Below are 15,189 nucleotides of genomic sequence, written 5' to 3' on the forward strand. Positions count from 1 at the left end.
TAATTTCAAAAACGGACGAAAAATACTCTATCGAAGACCACTGGAATTAGATCAAAACCATCATGCTGCCCAAACAACAAAAATGGTACAGTAGGCGATACTGTAAACTAGCGCAAAGCATCATACCACGTTTACTGTATTTTAAAATTTAAATTATATTTTTAAAATTGAATAAACTGATTTTATTATTAAACTTAAAAAGTGTCTGTGTTGTCGGAATATAAGGTTAGAACTACACCTGAAAATGCTTCGATGTTACGTGTTCTCTACTCTTCTTTATGGCTTGGAAGCGTGGACACTAAAACAAGTCCATCTGAATAAGTTGGCCGCCTTTGAATTTTGGTGTTACAGAAGAATCCTACGAATATCATGGATTCAAAGAATGTCAAACGTGGAAGTAACTAGAAGGAAAGGAAATGAGGCGGAAATAATATTAACTATCAAAAAACGAAAACTTGAGTACTTAGGACATGTGATGAGATTAAACCTCTGAATTCACTAGTTGAATACTTTAGAAATATATATATATATATATATATATATATATATATATATATATATATATATATATATATATATATATTGTTATGAAATTAAAGCTCCTAAACAGTTTTTTTTTTATATGAATAGTATGAACATAAAACAAAATGACAATATTGAATATACCACATATATATTTAACTCAAACAATTGTATTATTGTTGTTAATTTAATAGTTGAAACTAGATTCAACAATAAGAAAGAAACTAAAAGCAAAAATAAGCAGAATTCACAGACATGTAACAAACCAATAACGACTATATTGTATCACCAGATTTAATTAATGTTTTCAAAATAATTTTATTATTATTATAATTAAAACCAGTTGGTTTATTATAAACAAATTTAGCATAATAGAAATAAGATTCTTTTAATACGTGAGTTATTATAGCCACTGAGTTATAGTTGGTTGATAAACACTTTTCAATTAAAAAAAAAATATATAAAAAATTAAACCAAAAACAATTGTTGATCATGAAATTGATTATGATTTAAACTTAAGTTATTGTTCGTTATATATATTATAATATTTATGTAAGAGATACTTACAGAATAAGCCAATATAGCCACAACATAAAGATACAAAAAGCAAATATCAAACCACTTCGGATCGAGTGGAAATAAAAACCATAAATTTGTATTTATTAATTAATTTCATTTTTTATTATAATCCAAATTCTAATATATACAAGTCAATAGAATCTTCAACAGTCCTAAAACAGATAAAATATTTAAGTCATTTATTCACAAAGTAAGAAGTTTCAATTTGTTAGTAAACATACAGTTAACATGGATAGAGCTCGGAAAATAAAACGTGTTAGGAGGTGAAATAGGATATAGCTCATAAATAAGAGTTCAGAATGATATAATCTTTAATGGACAGGTAATCTGAAGACAATTCTCAGTGATTCAATATCAAAAGTGCTTTCAGATAGCTTTAAAATTAAATAAAAGCAAAATAAAAGCAACTAATTCATGTTAAAATTGGTGTATGTCAAATTTGTTAGTAAAAATTTTAATATTTAAATTATCATTTGTTGTAGAAATTATGTCAAAAGAAAGCTTAAATTCTCTAGTATTTGTTTCAATTCATTTCAAAAGTCAATATAGTTCTCAAGATTTAACAATTTATTAAAATTTAAAATATTTTTTATTTTAATCATAAATGTCAAAAATATACAAAAATCCTGTCAGATCTTTAAAAACATTGTCAAAATGCTTGGAGATCTGGTAAGCAATGAAAAATAAGAGAATAGAAAATCAATAGTTACGAAGAGGTCCAGAAATTTTTTGATTTTTCAGCAGTCACAATTTTTCAAAAGTATTTTAAAAACCTTGAAAAAGTCCTGAATTATAACAAAGTATATTCAAATTACCTTGCCGATAAGAAAACCATCGTTTCTGATCAAATTTCAGCAGAGCCTGCAGATTAACAGTACATTTTCCGATAAGGGAATTGTTAGCAGCCATCATAAAGAGGTCAACAGTTACCAGAAAGGTGAGTTTTTTCCACTCATTTGAATTCTCGCTGAATAAAGAGACCGTTTGGTGTTTATTTTGGACTGAAGATCATTTAAAATTCATTTTGGGTACTTATAAATATTTCTCAACCATTGGAGAGATAATTCTGATAGTTTGCACAGAGAACATTATTTTATATCACAATTTTGCGGCCCTAATCCATTAGAAGACGTCACTGAAAGATGCAATCTTTGTTATTGAAGATTTCCATAAAATTTTCAGAGAAGGGATTATCTGAAAGACGAAAGTGAACTTTAATAAAGTTAAACGCAAGTTTTGAAATTTCTTTAGAAATAATCTTACCTTTTTAAAACAGCCTATATCATTCTAAATCATCTTTGTGTTAAAAAAAAAAATTAATTTGAAGTCAAGTTCACAAAAATTTTATTATCGCTTTTGTAATATTAACCAAATATAATTCGCCGTTTCTTTTGCTTCCTAAAATCATTAAACAAAACAGTTAATCGATATTAAACTAAAAATTGAAGGATTATAAACCTTTGTTTTCGCTCTAAAAAGATAGTGAGTGAGGTTATAAATACTTTGACAAACAAACACGTATTAGAACAAGTATTTCTTGTTGCAACTTCACAAAGCACTAATTTCATATACTTACTTCAATATTGTATTACGTCATAAATCTAAATCCATTCATATTAGTATTAAACGGTTAAGTATTGGCTTATTTATTGGAAGAATCTTAAATAATTTTTTTTATATATTATACAAGATATCGTTGTGTAATATTTAATTGATATATAATAGTCTCCCGTTTTATACCGCTGTCGCGACTTTGGGAGTATAGCAGGGTAGTCTGCTATATCTAGGGCCTACGGTATACAAGGAAGGTAACATGGCCAGTGCTACGCTTCAACCGTCTATTATTACCCCTGGTTTTACCCAAGGTACTCATTTTTATTCAGGCTGAGTCGACCTGGGGCCTATAGACATTTTTAAAATGTCTAGATGTTCTTGCCGGCGGTGGGATTCGAACCCCGGACCACCGGCTTGCGAGTCAAGCATCCTACCGCTTGCGCTACGCAGGCCCTATCTAATTGATCACTTGTGAATAATTGCACAGTACATTAAAAATAAAACTTCTTGTGTGGTGAATTTTTTTCTTTATATAATTTTGTATTTCTTTATCAAGCACTACAGGTCACAGAACTCGCTTGAGTTAAGAGTCTGCATGTTCTAAGACAAATAAGAAAAAAAAATTCAAATTCAAAATACAGCACGTTTCTTTCTATACTTTAGATAAACAAACGAAATTTTCTTTTATCAATAATAGAAAAGAGATTAACTTTGCATAAAAAAAAGCAGTATCCTGTGAGATTTAGAGAATACAAGGTGAGTAGAATAAATGTTTGTCAATTTTTTTATATTTTCAGGCGTTCAATAATTTTTTTATTAAAAGCATTTCTAAATTTATCAATATTACAAATTAATCAACTTAAAAAAAAAATTATTTTTATATTCATAAAGCTAGCCGGTAAATAAGAGCAACTTGTAGTTTTCTTACATCGCATTAACATATCATAACAATATATATATATATATATATATATATATATATATATATATATATATATATATATATATATATATATATATATATATATAAGCACTGGTGCTTTGTTTGTCTTCAGTCGAGAACCATCTCTAAATGAAGCCAAATGTCCGTGTTTAAGAAAATGTTTAAATCTTCGTATCTACGAATATGAACATTATTTTCTGCAGAGTTTGTGTATTTTTTGTTTTTTTTTTATTAAGTTAGTTTTAAATAATGAGTAAAGTTTACAGTACATATATATTAACATCGATAATATACTACATATTGAGTTAGAACTGATGAAGCTTGTAAAATTATGAAGTAGTTGACTTCTTTTTTTATTTACCGGTCTGACGGTCGTAGTCTTTTCAATACTATATATATATATATATATATATATATATATATATATATATATATATATATATATATATATTTGGGTAAACAACTGATACTCTTTTTCATTATCCAATATATTTCGCCTATTTTCATAGGCATTATCAAGGAAAGTAAGTGAGGATGTTTGTCAAGATGTTAGAATCTAAGCAGTTATACATCAGGTAATTGTTTACTTGTTTACTAAATAAGATTTCTCATAGTTCCTACCGAGGACGAGTTGTAGTCCTTCTGCCGAAATGAAAGATGATGTTCATCCTTTGCCGGATCTTGGACTCCGCCTTCCATGATCATATTATTACTATCATATCATTACATATCATATTATTTCTTGTAATATTTTCCAAGGTGATATGACTGGTGGTACTCTATAAGAATTTATTTATTTTTATACTGTTTATCATTTGTTGATTCCTCCGCCGTTGGACTTAATTTCTTCCCCATGAAAAAGAGTGCTACATCTTACCAACACATCCACTTAGAAGTATTGGGCGGTTAGTAGCGCATTGCTTATACCGGCAGTCACTCGATCTCTATATGCATTGGCCATCCAAATGGATGTTGGCCTTCATGTACCAAATAGAGGTAAAGATTTGGATTTTCGTTTGCTCGAAATCGACCTTTTGGAATTTTTCAATTTCTCCAAAGCTTTAGAAGATCGTAATCGTGGAACTAATTAGTTTGAATTTGACTCTCCAGTTAAAAATAAAAGCCTCAAATATTCAGTTTAGTTTATATTTTATGGTTAATTGATAATATAATATTTGTTATAAAATATTTGATAATAAATAGCCATCTAATAGTAAATCCTGTAAAGTTACAGTTTGACCCATATTTTGTAATTCTAAATCATATCGAGAGATATAAATAGTAAATTACTAATATCGTTATAAGCTTTATAAAAAAAGTTGTCGTTTTTTAATATATTATGAGCTATGAGAACGAAGATAATACGAATGAAGTATTCAGCGTCATTAACCTAACAACATTAAAGACTCGACATATATGTCATTAAGCTTGTCATAACGGTAAACAAAATTAATTGCTCCACGTAATTGTAATTGTATGAAAAATATTTAAATTAATTATCGGAATATACTTATAAATTATTACGTTATAAGTTATTGAAGTTAATTATAAATTAACTCTGGAAGAGCAATTTCAATTAAAATTGGCCGTGTACAATTTCCAAGATTATAGGACATCTGGGTATCTGGTAAGAGAACGTAAAAAATAGAGGTTCAAGAAAGAACGCTAATGATACGAAAAACTGATTAAAATAATTTTTCATAATTACAGTTCCTTAGCACTGTTGTTGAACCAGTGGCGGGACTAAATTTAACTAAAATTTCGTATTGTCTTGTTTTGTCATAATTTGGTTGTTTTTTCCATAAATATTTCTGTTTTTATATTGACATTTTTGTTACATAATCGTGTTTTGATCTACAACCCATATTCTTTTTAAAATATGCTTTGTTGAGCAAAATTGCATGTTTTTTTTCTTATTTTATTTGGTTCTTGCTCGTATGTGACTGTACTAGTTAGAGAAATTGTGTCTACTTATTTACCCAACGTAAAGAAGAAATCGCACGCTCCTGGCTATTTATTTACTTGGTACTCGGACTTTGTAAATAAAGCAATAAACAATAATTTGGTTTTATTAGGTTATCGGTAAGGATTTTACAAATTCCCGTTAGAAACTTTGGGATAAGAAATACATATCTCACGTTTTTTAGATAGAACAACTATTCGCTCTAGTACCACTCGCAACTACTGGCTTTTCGCATAATTGTTTCATTTATGATCCGCAGTTAGACCTCCACGCGACATCGGTCTTATTGGCATTTATTTATTGTGAAACGTTCAAGTTATCAAACGTGTGAAACGTTTTAAGTTATTAGATTTGTCTAATAAGGACTACCAAAAGTTCTAAAGTGTGTAGTACGCGAATCAAGGATAATATGTAAAAACTACCCCAAGCATCTTTGGGGCAACAGTTGTTGGTCAGTTTTGACCAATTATTTTTAAACGATAAATTAAATAGTTTTATTATTTTATATCTTATTTTATTATTTCGACAGTTGAGCTGCTGATCCTCCAAGGAAGTGTAGGAGAATAGCTTACAATTTTAGTTTTTCATAAACTAGTTTACTGCTCGCTCATTTATGCAATGAGTTTTCAAACCAGCAAAAATTTGTGCCATAAATTTTATTTCCCTCTCTTATCAACGCCGCAGCCCGAGCGCCCTTCCTGTCATAAGCGCTTCATTAGCGATTAAAAAACAGTGTTTTAAAATTAAATAAGCCCATAATACCTATCGAAAAATGATAGAACGAGGTTTAAACTTGAATTTTGCCCTTGGTAAATTTAAAAATAATATTTTTTAGTTGTGTTTTTGATCAATGAAAATCGTAATTTTGCGTTTTTTCATTTTTAAATTATTTATAACTCGAAAACAATTAAATTTACAGAAAAATTACAAGAGACCCATTTTTTTAGAATGCTCCGATAAAATTAAATAAATTGTCTGTGGCAAAGAAATTCGTTTTTACAATTTGTTTTAAAACAAAATTTGAACAACTTTTCGTCTGGGCGACCTCTTGAATTTTATTTTGGGTATCTCATAAAAGTGAATATGCAAACAAGTCTCATGGGAATATATTTCCAAACGAACCCGAGCTTTTTGCCTGGTCTAATGGTAAAGTAAATAAAATAATAAAATAGTAAAAAACTTTTTTGCACGTATGAAGGCTATATTCACAATTAAGATAAGTTCCTCTTCGTTCGATCCTGCCTATCCATTCCGGACGTTTGCAATCATCATAGCTATTCTTCCCTTAAAGAATCAATTCAAGAAGGCCGTAACGTTTTTTATTTCGCATTATGTATTCCAGAAGTTCTATCTTTTGAATTTCAATTTTAATCGTCATCAAAATTTCACAATCCTTCCCCATTCTGCACAGGACTTCCACATTGGTATTTCTGTCAGCCCAGTTGTAATAATTACTTGCATAACCTATGCAGCTATTATTATAATAACCTATAACTCGGACGAGGCCAAATCTTATTTACCCTATAGGGAAATATGGCCACCGTACAATTCCGTTTTATACAAGCTATTATTTAGCATACATGTGAATATCATTTCAAGAGTACATAGCATGTTATTTCATTACATATTATTAATATATATTAAGGGCGGATGCAGTTATCCACTAAAGACACCTGAGCGTTGCAGAGAAAAAGTCCATTGGATCGTTAGGGTATACTCTTGGCTCACATTCCTCAACCAGATGACGAATGAATTGACTAGCAGCTCCACAGTCGTAGTTTGATGCTGAGAGTTTTACAAAAATTGTTATTAAATTCAGCGTTTGGCATACAAAGACTTAATGAAAAGTAAGTTACTGAATCGTGAGTCTAAGCTGAGAATCTACAAAACAGTAATTAGACCAGTGGTCACATATGGATGTGAAACGTGGACCCTCTCAACCACTGATGAAAATCAACTGAGAATATTTGAGCGCAAAATACTAAGGAAGATATTTGGACCAACCCAATGCAGCGATAGTTCGTGGAGAATTAAAATGAACCACGAGCTGGATGAACTAATGCAGAGCGCAGATATTGTCAGATTTGTAAAATCACAAAGACTAAACTGGCTTGGTCACCTAGAAAGAATGCCAGATAATCGAGCTGTAAAAGTAGTCCAGAGATGGAAGCCCCAAGGAAACAGAACAAGAGGAAGGCCGCGTAAAAGATGGATATACGACGTAGAGAGGGATCTTAAAACCATGAACATCAGGCAGTGGCGAAGGAAAGTATCCGACAGGGCAGAATGGAAGAACATTGTTAAGCAGGCCAAGACTCACAAAGGGTTGTAGCGCCATTAGAAGAAGAAGAAGAAGAGTTTGGCATACACTTTAATATCATTTCAAAAGCACATAGTGCGTTATTTCATTACATATTATTATTATACATTAAAAGCAGATGCAGTTGTCCACGAAAGACACCTGAAGTGTTGCAGAGAAAAAGTCCATTGGATCGTCAGGGTATACTTTTAGCCCACATTCTTCAATCAGATGACGAATGAATTCGCTAGCAGCTTCGCAGTCGCAGTTTGATGCTGTTAGTTCCTTTACTTCCATATACTTTCATTAGCCATCACCACCAAGCTGTGTAGTAAGGCGCCAGGGTATATTTCTGAATTGCTTCGGTTTGTTGTCAGTCGGGGTGCATCTCTATGGATGGACATACTCCATTATTAGTGCTTCCGTTCGGCGCAGAGAGGTTGGAGCTCTAACAGATCTGATACAGCCAGTAACCATCATCATTGTTTTATGCAGTTGGACGTCGATAATTTTAGAGTGGGAGCTGTTCAGTCAAATTGATGCACAGTATTCGTCCACCAAAATTAGACTCAAAGCTGAAGTTGGTAATATGTTTGCTGCAGCTCCTTACCACAGAGCTTTTGAATATTTTTGTTGCATGTTCTTAACTTGGAGGCAGTACTTTCATTATTTTTAAAAAATAAGGTTCTGTCTAAAATCATTCCAAGGTGTCTGGACAGTATTATTAAAAAAGATATTCAGTTGTTGGTTTGTTTCCTGTTATTTAGGTGGAATCAGGTTGCTTTAGTCTTATTTAGGTTTGGTATGAGCCTCCATTTTTTAAAGTATTCACTAAGAGTGGACAAATAGTATGTTGTCTGTATGGTATATATGTCTCGGTGGCTTCAAATTTATTACGTTAAACAGCTAGAGCTATATTATCAGCGTACCCAAATTTTCTTGCAGTAGTGTTAGAAAGGTCTTATATATGGAGGTTAAATAGAGTGGAGGACAAAACAGATCCCTGTGGTAGTCCGTTATTTACTTTTCTGTTTGCGCTTATATTTTTACATTTTAGAACGCGGAAATACCTCTCTGATAGCCTGTTGTTAATTAGTCTCACTGTGGTGTGGCAAAACATCTCAGAGGAGGCTCAGAAGAGAGGCATTATTTGGAATAAATGTGCTCATGCAAAGAAATCTAGATATGAACCAGGTTTTCTACACATGCTTCATTATTTCCGAAAAGGCTTTCGACAGGGTCCAACAAGGTAAATTAATTAACATTCTAAAAAAAAAGGTGTTACACTAGGCAGTGCAGTAGACTAGCGCGAAGCTTTATACTATGTTTTCCATATTTTTAAAGTTTAAGTCATATTTTTTAAATTTATTAAAGTAATTTTACTATTAATTTATTATTTATATTTTAAACAAATTATATTATATTGTAGGCCCCTGGCTTCTAAAAACTTAGTTATTTCCCTCCATCTTTTTCGGTCCCTTGATTTCTCTCTCCAATTTCTCACGCCTATTTCTGACAAGTCTTGCTTTACTGCTTCCAACCACTTCTTCTTTGGACGTCCTCTTCTTTTTCCCCATTTCTTCCTCCTTCAGTATTGTTTTAACATTTTGATTCTCTGGCATTCGTATAATGTGACTAAGCCATTTAGCTCTTTGGGCTCGTATTTTTGCCGTAATTGCTGCTTTTCCATACATTCTTATTATTTCTTTATTCGTTCGTCTAATCCAAATATTCTCTGCCGTCTTTATTCCTCCGAAGATTTTTCTGAGCACCTTTCTTTCCCAGATCTCTATTTTCTTTTCTTCCTGCTGGTTCATAATTTACGTTTCACTGGCATACATCACTGCGGGTCTGATTACTGTCTTGTAGACTCGCAGTCTAGCTATTCTTGACACATTTTTGGTTTCAGTAATGACTTTAGTGACCCTATCGGTCTGCTTTCCTTCATTAATCTTTTATCTATCTCTTTTTCTTCTTTTCCCGTGGTTTTTATGGTTACCTACTCCAAAGTATTCAAATTCTGACACTTTTTTAAAACTATACACAGTCTCTGCTTCTTTCATTTTGATATATTTGTTATTATTTGTTATGCCTCCTTTCATTTCCATATATCGCATTTTTGTTTTGTTTATTATTAATACGTGTCTTTTCGCTTTTTCTTCAAATTTCTGGAAAACTTTATCTAAATGTTTTTTTGTTCTCGCTAGTATCACCACATCATCGGCGTACGCTATGCACTGTTCCCTGCTATTGAAAATAGTCCTGTTTGTGCTTATATTTGATCTTCTTACGATTTGTTCTAAAACTAGGTTAAATAAATTCGTTGATAGCGGATCCCCTTGTTTTAAACCTCTATTCACTGTGAACTGTCTGGAAAAGCTTCCTCCTTATTCATCGTATTCCTAAGCGTCATTCTTACCAACTCTATAAGCTTTTCTGGTATTTCTAATGTTCTTATGGCCTCATATAGCATCGTTCGATTTATGACTCATTCTGTCACCGGCTTCTGCACGCAATGTAGCTATTCTTCGATAATTTTAAAGTTTTTGTTTGTCCTTTTGTAGTGTAGTATGGTGTACAATTATATGTTTATGACATTTTGTTCTTGTCGAATAGGCCGCAATTGACGAAATGCCCCTGAAGATGATCTAGTGATCGAAAGTACTTTGTCAAGATTAAATTAAACTGTGCTCGATATATGCCTTTTATTTGATCAAAGTTGATAAATTATTACCTGAGGTATGTGGACGACGCGGTTACATTTATTTTACCTTTACAGACATTGGCAGATATATTACAACTTATGAACGGAAACTGTCACAAATATGGCACCAGAATGAACTTAAGAAAGACATAATTCATGGTTATCACAAAACATGCTGGGGACAACGACGCATTAAAATCGCTAGAGCCAAATTTGTAAATATGAAGAAAGAAACCTAAGCATAAGGTCGCTTTATTTTTACAATGCTACTCTACTGCTCTGAGGCCTAAACGCAGAAACAATCAAAGATCGAAAAATTAGAGGTACTTGAACGCTTGTGCTATCTTAGAATGCTGCTTATATTATGGATAGACAGAGATACCAATATTGAAGTCCTAGCAGAATTAATAAAAATGAGGAAGTCATTCAAACTATTAAAAAACGAAAACTTGAATATCTTAGACATGCCAAGAGAGGATTTAAGAGATGAGGTTATAAACTACTTCCTTCTGTATACCACCACTGTATGCGATAGAGTATGGAAGGTAAAATGAAAGGTAAAATAGATAGAGGAAGAAGGCGAAACACCTTGGTTGCAAAATCTGTGGGAATAATTTAACTTGAGCTCCATTCAACATTTAGAGCTGCCATAAATAAAATGAAAATTGCCATGTTGATATTTAACCTTCGATAGAAGGCGGACTTTTAAGAAGAGTTTTTTTTTATTAACTATCTTAACTTTCTATAAATTGATTTTTTTTTGTGTCGTATGCTATATAGGTACTATTATTCCCTGTCAATTACACCCCAGCCTGGTGTCTCAAATCTCAAAAAGCAATATGATAATGTATATTTTTACTGATTTTATCGATCTTTACTCATAGTACCTAACTATTAATACCATTAACCGAAATTATAAAGGATGTCAATTGCTTTAATTTCCAATATAATGGATCCGATTCCTGCGCCACTGGATATGATCAAGTCAAGAAAGAGCACATCGTCACTACCTCACAATAATAATTATCGAATAAGTTTTTTTTCGGTAAGCTTCGGCTGCCTAATGACTGTCGAGTTGCTACTAAAAAAATGTAATTATATAATTAGTTATGCTCAAAATGACAGTCAGGTAAAAGATAGACAAGCCAATGTATTATACTTTTTAATGAACAAGCATTTTTCAAACAAGGCCTTTTATCTGTATTCTTACCGTTAAAAAGAAAAACAGGATGCGGCTACTGTTGGTATAAATTGGATTTTAATGAAGTCAAAGCCTTTTTGCAAATGCTAAAATATAAGTCATATGGTAGTATAGATAGATGATAATTTGTTATTTATTATAATACTTAATTTTATCAATTAATTATATTTTATGGCGAATGAACTTCAGAATATAATCATGACATAATATTGCAACCTATTTATAGCATAATAAGCAAACGATCAAAATTTCAATATTATCGAATCAACTTACAGGGGTAAATCAACTAATAATGTGTTGATGTTCCTCGGTGGGCAACACATTCTTTTATGCACTAGACTCGCTTCTGTTTAAGTGGTCAACATCCTTCTGCAGTATCTCGTTTTATGTCCTAATTAATTCCTCCCAAAGTGCTCCCAAAGTTTGAAGAGGATGTTCTAAGTTAAGAAGCTCCGACCCTCATGTGTCACACGTATTTAAGTGGGAATTCTGGGGATCTCGGGGGCCTTAACAAAAGATTGACTTCAGTCTGTTTAAACAAATCCATGGTAACTCTCGCAATGTGTGGCATTGCATTATTATGCTGAAAAATTAAATGTTGGAGCGTCTGAAGCTAGAGTATGAGGTGAGGTTCCAGAATTTCTTCTACATATCGCTGAGCTGTTATGTTCCCTCTGACGAAGATTAGACTTAATCTTGAACCATAAGCGATGGCATCCCATATCATAAACACAACATCATGGTGCACGTGCCGTTCGACAAAAAACTGTGTATTTAGTCCTTCACTATGTCGTCTTCTGACCCTGGCTCGCCCATGATTCATGCCTAAAAAGAATCACTAAAGATTTATTTATCACTAAAGACAACCGGATTCCATTCCTGGTCTCTAGTCAATCATTATCTGCACCATTCAAGACGATTACATGGATAAGACGATTACATGGATGTTCAGGGGTAAGAGGTAGCACCCAGTGTGACCGAAATGAAAAAAGTCCAGAACTGCAAACTCCACGATAGGTTGTTCGCATCCCAATTGGTCTTCGATGTCCTGCAAACCATTCATTTACAATAAATCTGCTAGTGGAATAGCGGTGTCTTAGAGCCATCAATGTTAGGCGACGATCTTTATGCTGTGTTGGTCTCTGCTGTGCCTCTTGATCTTTATGCTGTGCCTTCTCGATGCCATGTCCGGTAACATTTAACACCGTATCTAAACTTATGTGAATCATATTCACAATTTTCCTGAAAGAAAGTTCAGCTTTTATTATGCTAACTACCCCCCCCCCCTTTATTAGGCTTAGTGGATGGAAATTTGCACGTGTTTGTACTCTAGGTATTGTAAACGACTTTCAAAAAAACCAAGAACTGCAATCTGCTTAGTTTTGATCTATACTAATCTTAAAAGTTAAAATTTTTAGGGTTCAACAAATTTAGAAAAAAGAACACCCAAACGGTGGGTGGTTATATTTCTGTCACTTAGTTTAGCTATAATAGAAAACTGCTTTAAATGTTTTAAAGGAAAGGTAATCTTCAAGTTATTATTATAGGGTGACATTGTATCAGGTAGTCAGAAATGAAGAAAAATATAAAATATTGAGGCTAAGAAAATAAAATTAGACATGGCAATAATTAAAGACAATAGTTTTTTAAGTTCTGGCCCAGTGCACTAGAGAAAAAGCGCTGTGAAAAATATGCTAGAACTGTATTTAGACTTTAGACTTGATTTGTTGGTAAGAACAATGAAAAATTAAGGTAAATTACCACTTTACTAAACTAAATAACTATAAGGTTCTGAAACTATTTTCTTGTGGCATCTCTAAGTTAAGTACTATGTTTATATAAGAATAAACCACAATTTATTGTAATGATAATTACATTTTACCTAAAAAAATTGATGTTTCAATTTCCACTTCGGAAATAATTCTCAAAAAGATTATTAAATAATTTAATTGAAAAACGGTGTGTATAACCGTCAAAATTGTTGACATGACCAAGGTTATGTCATGTCAACAGAATTGTAGGTTGTTTCACTTTTTCCTATAACACCTTGGTCAAAGTACGTTTTAGCGTTAGTATTTTGTCTCTGATCTAGTGTTCTTAGACTGGGAGCCAGAGTGGTTATTGCGGTCTCCCCTTTGTTTTGTCTTGTTGGATGACCATAGCTTATAACTGGACCGAGCTGTATTTCCATAAAGCAATTAGTCGGATAACAAAAATTGAGGTAGTAGCTTCAGTAACCAATAGTGACGGCCAATGTGTATCTATAACGGACTGCCATTGTGTACTATTTAATTCTTCTCCTAAAGTCTCTTCGTTTATGAAGATATGCTTACGACTGGATCTCTGCACTATTTCAGCGGCGTGGTTGATGAAGACTTTTAGGTAACCAGCAACAGCCGTTTCTACTCCTTTGCTAGAGTTGCTTATAGTTGTAAGGTGATGTTTCTAGTCTGAGCTATACATTTCGGGGGCAGTTTCAGGAAGCTGACTTTTTCAATGATTCGCTTCGTTTTGGACTCTTCACATATAATGGATAAATAAATCGTGGTTGGTGTTATAACTAACCATATATTGAGAGTGCCCATCTTATTTCACTGAGCTTGCTGCACTGTGTAACTAACAGGATAAGTGCTGTTTTTTATTCTATCGTCGAGTTTACCCAGGATGCAATGAGATCTGGTATCCATATTAATAATGGATGCTGGAGAACACGCCATCGGAGAACGCGATAATTCTGTACATATTTTGCTATCTTCAACAAATAGTTCAAAGTAGAGTAGTGTATTATAACATAATATCAGTAGATTCCCTGGGGCGGGAAAGGAATGCACCATACTCCCCTCCATTTTCAGCAGGATAGCTGTATTCAGCATAGTGTATTTATTCCTACTCGTTATCATGAAGTAACCCGTAATCGGTATGTATTTTATGTCATGACTGGCTTCGGTGTTTATTATGGGTTGCGGCTATATTTATACTCCTTGTGGTATACCGTATACTATTGCTGTATACAGTGAAAATATGTAAAAAACTCTTTACCCATAGTAGCTTAAATCAGTGCTATTAGTTTTTTTTAAAGCAGGTCTATCAACTTTACTATAAAAAGGAAACCATTTTAAAAAATTAAAAATTCAGTAAACAAAATTTTTGGAACGGGATCTTTGGTACCCAGGCCCGTTGACTTTCGCCAACATGATATTTGTGTGTAGCGACATTTTATTCAATATTTTCTGAGTTAAATTTTTTTAAATTTGCAACTCTGGGGAGTTTCTTATGCACAAATGAATTTTTTAATTTTTTCATGATCGCATTAGTTCACAAAATTCCCTGATGCTCTCACGAATCGAATGCATCAAACTGCATCTCAATCCGTCTGTCTGCGCCGATTTTCGAAGGTTCATAACTTGATTTTTCGACTATAACA

At 32.6% G+C, this 15,189-nt stretch overlaps 1 protein-coding gene across 2 annotated transcripts in view; it reads left to right on the forward strand.

The window, feature by feature from the left end:
* The window catches only part of LOC140443448 (protein-L-histidine N-pros-methyltransferase), a 772,543-nt gene that overhangs the window by 240,901 nt on the left and 516,453 nt on the right, over positions 1-15,189 (forward strand). The window lies entirely within an intron of this gene.

Source organism: Diabrotica undecimpunctata, chromosome 6 (assembly GCF_040954645.1).
Source record: "Diabrotica undecimpunctata isolate CICGRU chromosome 6, icDiaUnde3, whole genome shotgun sequence".
NCBI classification, from domain to species: Eukaryota; Metazoa; Arthropoda; class Insecta; order Coleoptera; family Chrysomelidae; genus Diabrotica; species Diabrotica undecimpunctata.